Genomic DNA, 9,154 nt, shown 5'->3' on the forward strand with positions numbered 1-9,154 from the left:
GCAGAATCACAATCCTGGCTCACTGCAACCTCCACCTCCCAGGTTCAAGCAATTCTCTTGCCTCAGTCTCCTGAGTAGCTGGGACCACAGGCACATGCCATCACATCCTGCTAATTTTTGTATTTTTAGTAGAGATGGGGTTTCACCATGTTGCCCAGGCTGGTCTTGGATGCTCCCTGAGGTCAAGCGATCCACCCACATCAGCCTCTCAAAGTGTTGGGATTACAGGTGTGAGCCACCGTGCCTAGACTTCAACAATTATTTGTTAAGCATTTTCACTATACCAGGCCCTTGCCAGGTGTTAGGGATGCAGCAAAGAAACCCAAATGGTTCCTCACAGTTTTCAGTCTAGATGTAAAGATACTAAACCAATACACTAATTATGTGCAATAATGCACAATGGTAATAGTAAGTAGATTGGGTTATTGGCCGAGCACGGTGGCTCATGCCTGTAATCCCAGCACTTTGGGAGGCCAAAGCAAGATCACCTGAGGTCAGGAGTTCAAGACCAGCCTGGACAACATGGTGAAACCCTGTCTCTACAAAAATACAAAACTTAGCTGGACATGATGGTGGGTGCCTCTAATCCCAGCTACTTGGGAGGCTGAGGTGGGAGAATCACTTGAACCTGAGAGGCGGAGGGTGCAGTGAGAAGAGATCGTGCCATTGCACTCCAGCCTGGGCAACAGAGTGAGACTCCTTCTCAAAAAAAAAAGGGAGTTATTTTGAGAGAAAGCAATATTGGCATCTAATTTAGATTGGAGGGGAGATCAGAGAGGACCTTTCTAAGAAAGTGACATTTTAACTGAGACCTGTAGCATGATGAGAAGTTAGCCAGGCTGAAGAACAGAAAGGAAAAGCATTGCTGTCACCCAGGCTGGAGTGCAATGGCATGATCTTGGCCCACTGCAACCTCTGCCTCCCGGGTTCAAGCTTCTCCTGCCTCAGCCTTCCGAGTAGCTGGGATTACAGGGGCACACCACCACACCCGGCTAACTTTTTGTACCTTTAGTAGAGACAGGGTTTTACCATGTTGGCCAGGCTGGTCTCAAACTCCTGACCTCGTGATCTGCCCGCCTTGGCTTCCCAAAGTGTTGGGATTACAAGCGTGAGCCACCACCCCAGGCCGGAGGAAAAGCATTCTAATAGAGGCGTTAGAATGGACAAAGCCCTGGAGGTAGAGACATACCTTGGCCTTTTGAGCAAATGGGGATAAGACCATGGAAGACAGAATACACTAAACAAGGGCAGAAAGATCCAAGGTAAAACTGGGAGAGGGGCTAGGTTATGACAGGGCATTTGGATTTTTTTCCAGTATGGTGGAAAGTAATTGAAGTAACTTACATAACTGTTTTTTGTTGTCATTGTTGTTAATCACAATTAGCCATTCATTGAAAGTGGCTTGTTGTGGGGGGAAGCTGACATGGAAGCAGGAACACCCATTAGGAGGTGACTGCGGTAAATTAGGCCGGTGGGAGTAGTAGTGGCAGTAGAGATGGAGACAGGCAGAAGAACAATTTGATGATGCATCGTGGAGTTCGAAAGAACAAGTCAATAGTATTGACTGCAGGAGAGGAAAAGGCAAGAATGGCCGGGTGCGGTGGCTCACGCCTGTAATCCCAGCACTTTGGGAGGCCGAGGCGGGCGGATCACGAGGTCAGGAGATCAAGACCATCCTGGCTAACACGGTGAAACCCCATCTCTACTAAAAATACAAAAAATTAGCCGGTGTGGTGGCAGACGCCTGTATTCCCAGCTACTCAGGAGGCTGAGGCAGGAGAATGGCGTGAACCCGGGAGGTGGAGCCTGCAGTGAGCCGAGATCGCGCCACTGCACTCCAGCCTGGGTGACAGAGCGGCACTCTGTCTCAAAAAAAAAGAAAAAAAGGAAAAGGCAAGAATGACTCTGAGGTTTTTGGTTTGAGCAAGTAGGTGAATGGTGAGGAGAGGAAGCCTGCAGGAGTAGCAGGTTTGAGCGTTCTGTGTTTAGTATCTGTGAGACAAGGCCGGACATGATGGCTCACACCTGTAATCTCAGTACTTGGGGAGGCAGAGGTGGGTGGATCACTTGAGCCCAGGAGTTGGAAACCAGCCTGGGCGACCTGGTGAGACCTCCTCTCTACAAAAAATAAATAAGCTGGGCGTCGTGGCGTGTGCCTGTGGTCCCAGCTACTTGGGAGGTTGAGGTGGGAGGATTGCTTGAGCCCGGGGGAACCAAGGCTGCAGTGAGTCATAATTGTGCCACTGCACTCCAGCCTGAGTAGTGACAGAGCAAGATCCTGTCTCCAATTTAAAAAAAAAAAAAAAGGAATCTGTGAGGCCAGGCGTGGTGGCTCACACCTATAATCCCAGCACTTTGGGAGGCTGAGGTGGGAGGATCACTTGAGTTCAGGAGTTTGAGACCAGCCTGGCCAACATGGTGAAACCCCATCTGTACTAAAAATGCAAAAATTAGCCAGGTACGGTGGCTCATGCTTGTAATCCCAGCACTTTGGGAGGCTGAGGCGGGCAGATCATGAGGTCAGGAGTTCGAGACCAGACTGGCCAACAGGGTGAAACCTTGTCTCTACTACAAATACAAAAATTAGCTGGGCATGGTGGCGGGCACCTGTAATCCCAGATACTTGGGAGGCTGAGGCAGGAGAATCGCTTGAACCCGGGAGGCAGAGGTTGTAGTGAGCCGAGATCGCACCACTGCACTCCAGCCTGGGTACCGGAGCTAGACACTGTCTCGAAAAAAAAAATTAACCGGACGTGGTGGCATGCGCCTGTAATCCCAGCTACACGGGAGACTGAGACAAGAGAATTGCTTGAACCCAGGAGGCAGAAGTTGCCCTGAGCTGAGATTGCACCGCTGCACTCCAGCCTGGGTGACAGAGCAAGACTCCGTCTCAAAAAATAAAAGGGGGGGTGGGGCCAGGCACAGTGGCTCACGCCTGTAATCCCAGCACTTTGGGAGGCCGAGGTGGGTGGATCACCTGAGGTGGGGAGTTCGAGACCAGCCTGACCAACATGGGGAAACCCCGTCTCTACTAAAAAAAAAAGAATACAAAATTAGCTGTGTGTGGTGGCACATGCCTGTAATCCCAGCTACTCAGGAGGCTGAGGCAGGAGAACTGCTTGAGCTTGAACCCAGGAGGTGGAGGTTGTGGTGAGCTGAGATCGTGCTATTGCACTCCAGCCTGGGCAACAAGAGCAAAACTCCATCACAAAAAAAAAAAAAAAAAAAGAATCTGTGAGACATCAGGGTGGTTATGTCAATGTCAAGTGGATAGTTATAAGTCTGGAGTTCAGAAGAGAAGTCTGAGCTGAAAATGTAAATACACTGAGAGTCATCAGTATATAGATAGCACTTAATATCAAGCTCTATTATCCACAAGGCCAGGCACGGTGACTCATGCCTGTAATCCCAGCACTTTGGGAGGCCGAGGCAGGTGGATCACTTGAGTTCGAGAGTTCGAGACCAGCCTGACCAACATGGAGAAACCCTGTCTCTACTAAAAATACAAAATTAGCCGGGCATGGTGGTGCATGCCTGTAATCCCAGCTACTCATGAGGCTGAGGCAGGAGAATTGCTCAAACCCGGGAGGCAGAGGTTGTTGTGAGCTGAGATGGCACCATTGCACTCCAGCCTGGGCAACAAGAGTGAAACTCCATCTCAAAAGAAAAAAAAAAGAAAGATAACCACAGTACATTTTGAGGAATTAAAAAAGAGTAGCAGAACAGTGTGTTCAAAATTACTCCAAATATGGCAGAAATTATGTTCATATATATATGAAGTCTAAACAGAGAAAACATCTTGATCAATATAGGTGTCAAACAGCAATGGCCATCTTTGAGGACTGGGTAGGCAACATAAATGGGGCAATTGTTTGTAGCCTCTGTACAGTTTTTGTTTTTTACAAGAAATTGCTTTTTACAATTTTTCTTTTTTTTCTTTTCTTTTTTTTTTTTTTTTTTTGAGACTGAGTCTTGCTCTGTTACCTAGGCTGGAATGCAGTGGTAAGATTTCAGCTCACTGCAGCCTCTGCCTCCCAGGCTCAAGTAATCATCCTATCTCAGCCTCCCTGGTAGCTGGGACCACAGACACACACAATCCTGCCTGGCTAATTTTTTATATTTTTAGTAGAGAAGAGGTTTTGCCATGTTGCCCAGGCTGGTCTCAAACTCCTGAGCTCAAGCAATCTGCCTGCTGGGATTACAGGCGTGAGCCACCGTGTCCAGCCTATAGTTTTTGTTTGTCTATTTGTTTTTTGAGACAGTCTAGCTCTGTCACCCAGGCTTGAGTGCGGTGGCATGATCTCAGCTCACTGCAACCTCAGCCTCCCGGTTTCAAGTGATTCTCGTGCCTCAACCTCCTGAGTAGCTGGGACTACAGGTGAGCACCAACACACCTGGCTTTTTGTATTTTTAGTAGAGACCAGGTTTTGCTATGTTGGCCACATGTTGGCCAGGCTGGTTTTGAACTCCTGATCTCAAGTGATCCACCTATCTTGGCCTCCCAAAGTGCTGGGATTACAGGCATGAACCACCACACCTGGGCTACAATTTTTAATAAAGGAAATTTTTTACGATTTTTTTTTTTTGAGACGAAGTCTCACTCTGTCACTCAGGCTGGAGTGCAATGGTGCAGTCTCAGCTCACTGCAACCTCTGCCTCTGGGTTCAAGCGATTCTCTTGCGTCAGCTTCCTGAGTAGCTGGGATTACAGGTGCGCGCCAGCATGCCTGGCTAATTTTTCTATTTTTAGTAGAGACACGGTTTCACCATGTTGGTCAGGCTGGTCTCAAACTCTGGACCTCGTGATCCACCCACCTTGGCCTCCCAAAGTGCTGGGATTACAGGCATGAGCCACCATGCCCAGCCCATTTTTTTACAATTTTTAAGGAAAGCTACCCATAAGCCCATTTGGTAGCTTGATACTACTAATTAGCAGCTGTTAGCTGCATGCTTCCTGGGCTCCTTCCATGCACTAACTCCCACCACTAAAGGGCATCTTAACCTCAGGGTGCCTGGGTTTTGATGTTTTTTACTTAATTTGACAAGCGTACATAGAGGGCCACCATCTGTTAATTAAGAGTCAGGCATGAATAGAACACAATCCCTGCACTTGAGGAGCCTTTCTTTTTTTTTTTTTTTTTTTTGAGACAGTCTCGCTCTGTCACCCAGGCTGGAGTGCAGTGGCGCGATATCGGCTCACTGCAAACTCCGCCTCCCGGGTTCACCCCATTCTCCTGCCTCACCTCCCGAGTAGCTGGGACTACAGGTGCCCACCACCATGCCTGGCTAATTTTTTGCATTTTTAGTAGAGATGGGGTTTCACCGTGTTAGCCAGGATGGTCTCGATCTCCTGACCTTGTGATCCACCTGCCTCGGCCTCCCAGAGTGCTGGGATTACAGGCGTGAGCCACCGCGCCCGGCCAAGGAGCTTTTCAATTATTGGTTTTCAACTGACTACTAGACAAAAATGATGACAGGATGAGCAAAGGACCTTGGAGTTGAGAAATTAATTCTTCAGGGACAACTCTGAAAGGCTTCACAAAGGGGTGACATTTCATTCTTTCAATAAACATTGATTCAGAGCTTACCATACGCCAGATAAAGTCATCAGCTTCATGGAAATTACTTCTAGTTCATATTTCAGAGCCTTATATAATAGAAAATTTGTGAGGCAGGATTGGAAAGATGTAAATTCCAGGCAGAGGGGCTGAAGATGCTGAAGTTCGTAGGAGCAGACTAGAGTATGGAGGATATAAGGAGCGTAATAGAGCAGACACTTGGAAACCAGTTAGAAAGATTTTACGTGAACCCAAGCAAGAGAGGAGGATAATTGAAATGAGGTATGCTCTGAGTTTAAAAACAATGTAAGATAGGCTGGGTGCGGTGGCCCATGCCTGTAATCCCAGCACTTTTGGAGGCTGAGGCAAGAGGATCCCTTGAGCCCAGGAGTTCAAGACCAGCCTGGGCAACATAGCGCAACCCTGTCTCTATTTATATATATATATATGTACACATGTTTTTATATATATTTATATATATAATTATATATTTTATATATATATTATATATGTAAATGTATATATATTATATATATATAATTTTTTTAAGGGTAGGGGGCTGGGCGTGGTGGCTCATGCCTATAATCCTAGCACTTTGGGAGGCCAAGGTGGGCAGATCATCTGAGGTCGGGAGTTCAAGACTAGCTTGGCCAACATAGTAAAACCCCGTCTCTACTAAAATACAAAAATTAGCCACGCATGATGGTGGGTGCCTGTAATCCCAGCTACTCAGGAGGCTGAGACAGGAGAATTGCTTGAACCCGGGAGACAGTGGTTGCAGTGAACGCAGATCACACCACTGCACTCTAGCTTGGACAGCTGAGTGAGGCTCCATCTCAAAAAAAAAAAGGAAGACAGCTGGGCGCAGTGGTGCACCCTGTGGTCCTAGCTACTCAGGAGGCTGAGGTGGGAGGATCCCTTGAGCCCAGGAGTTCTAGACTGTAATGCATTATGCAGTTTGGGTGTCCACACTAAGTTCAGCATCAATATGGTGACCTCCCAGGACAGGGGACTATCCAGGTTGTTTATGGAGGGGTGAAACAGCCCAGGTCAGAAATGGAGCAGGTCAAAACTCCCAAGCTGGGCTGGTCCGATGGTAGTGGGTTATTAGAATTTAATAACATTGGTGTCACTAAAGTTGGTATACAACCCCCCACTGCTAAATATGACTGGCTTAAAAATTTTTTTTAAAACCCCAAAGCTCCCATGCTGATCAATAGTAGGTTGGCACCTGTGAACAACCACTGCACTCCAGTCTGGGCAACACAGAAAGACCCTGTTTCAAAAAATAAATGGGGACAGACCCCTTAAACATATTGGAAGTCCAGTGAATAAGACAACTTGTGCACGATGGATGTTGGATGGGGTTGAGTAAAAGGGAAGATGTTGAGCTCCATTTGACACAAGCCAAGTTCCAGGTGCATTGTCTTATGCCTGTAATCCCAGCACTTTGACCAGCCCAGCATGGGAATTTTACGCCTGTGATCCCGGCACTTTGGGAGGCCGTGGATCACCTGAGGTCAGGAGTTTGAGACCAGCCTCACCAACATGGAGAAACCCTGTCTCTACTAAAAATACAAAATTTAGCCAGGCATGGTGGCGCACACCTGTAATCCCAGCTACTCGGGAGGCTGAGACAGAAGAATCACTTGAACCCAGGAAGTGGAGGTTGCAGTGAGCAGTGATCTAACCACTGCACTCCAGCCTGGGAGACAGAGTGAGACTCCGTCTCAAAGGAAAAAAAAAAGCCTGGAAGTTTGGGGTGAGTTATTCTGTTTTGTTTTTTGAGATAGAATCTCGATCTGTTGCCCAGGCTGGCAGGCTGGAGTGCAGTGGCACAATCTCGGCTCACTGCAACCTCCACCTCCTGGGTTCAAGCGATTCTCCAGCCTCAGCCTCCTGAGTAGCTGGGACTACAGATGCATGCCACCACACCCGACTAAATTTTTGTATTTTTAGTAAAGACAGGGTTTCACCGTGTTAGCCAGGATGGTCTCGATCTCCTGACCTTCTGATCCGCCCGCCTCGGCCTCCCAACGTGCTGGGATTACAGGCATCAGCCACCGCACCCGGCTTTTTTTTTTTTTTTTTTGAGACAAGGTCTCATTTTGTTGTCCAGGCTAGAGTGCAGCGGCACAAACACAGCTCATTGCTGCAGCCTCAACCTCCCAGGCTCAAGCAATCCTCCTGCCTCAGCCCCCCAAGTAGCTGGGACTATAGGCACATGCCACCAGGCCCAGCTAATTTTTGTTTTGCGTTTGTTTGTTTTTGTTTGAGATAAGAGTCTTGTTCTGCCACCCAGGCTGGAGTGCAGTGGTGCAACAGGCTCACTGCAAGCCCCGCCTCCTGGGTTCAAGCAGTTCCCTGCCTCAGCCTCTGGAGTAGCTGGGAGTACAGACACGTGCCACCACACCACGCTAATTTTTGTATTTTTAGTAGAGATGCGGTTTTGCCATGTTGGCCAGCCTGGTCTCGAACTCCTGACCTGAGGTGATCTGCCCGCTTAGCCTCCTAAAGTGCTGGGATTACAGGCATAAGCCATTGCGCCCGGCAGTACTTTTTTGTAGAGATAGGGTTTCACCATGTTGGCCAGGCTGCTCTCAAATGCCTGGGTGCAAGCCATCTGCCTACCTCGGTTTCCTAAACTGCTGGGATTACAGGCATGAACCACTACACCCAGCCTCCAGGCTTTAACTTGGTGGTGTCATTCACTGGGAGGATGAAAATAGGGGATGTCCTGAAGAGGAAGATGTTGAGTTCCATTTGACACAAGCCGAATTCCGATGCCAGCTGACTACTTGGTGGTGGAGAACTTCAGTGAAGCAGTTTCATAAGCAAAACTGCTGAAGGCTTAGACGTTACTAGCAGTTGAAGCAGATAGTAGTGTAGACTACTCTGACCAGCTTGGGAACACATGAGGGAAGCATGCCTGGGTTGATCCAAAATTGGGGTTTGACAGAACGAGAGGTCTTGGAAGGTCAAGTGAAGTAAGAAGTTGCCCTGAGAGTGTAGCTGAACATTCCTGAGATCCAATGAGGAAACTGAACCAAGAGGATCTAAGACCTAGACCAGTGCTTCTCAAATTTGATCCCGCATCAGTATCCCCTGAAGAGCTCATAAAACCACAGCCGGCTGGGCCTCACCCTGAGTTCCTTTTTTTTTTTTTTTTTTTTTTTGAGACGGAGTCTCACTCTGCCGCCCAGGCCAGAGTGCAGTGGTGCAATCTTGGCTCACTGCAACCTCCGCCTCTTGGGTTCAAGCGAGTCTCCTGCCTCAGTCTCCCGAGTAGCTAGGATTATGGGCACACGCCACCACATCTGGCTAATTTTTCTATTTTTAGTAGAGACAGGGTTTCACCATGTTAGCCAGGCTGGTCCTCAACTCCTTACCTCAGGTGATCCACCCTCCTCTGCTTCCCAAAGTGTTGGGATTACAGGCGTGAGCCACTGCGACCGGCCCTCACCCCAAGTTGCTGATTCAGTAGTTCTGGGTTGGGGCCCAATAATGTGCGTTAGTGACAAGTTCCCTGATGCTGATGCTATAGGCTCGGGGGGAACGGGGAAGCACACTTCGAAAACCCCTGGTGGAGAGCAAAGC

This window comes from Pongo abelii, chromosome 9, assembly GCF_028885655.2.
Source record: "Pongo abelii isolate AG06213 chromosome 9, NHGRI_mPonAbe1-v2.0_pri, whole genome shotgun sequence".
NCBI lineage: Eukaryota > Metazoa > Chordata > Mammalia > Primates > Hominidae > Pongo > Pongo abelii.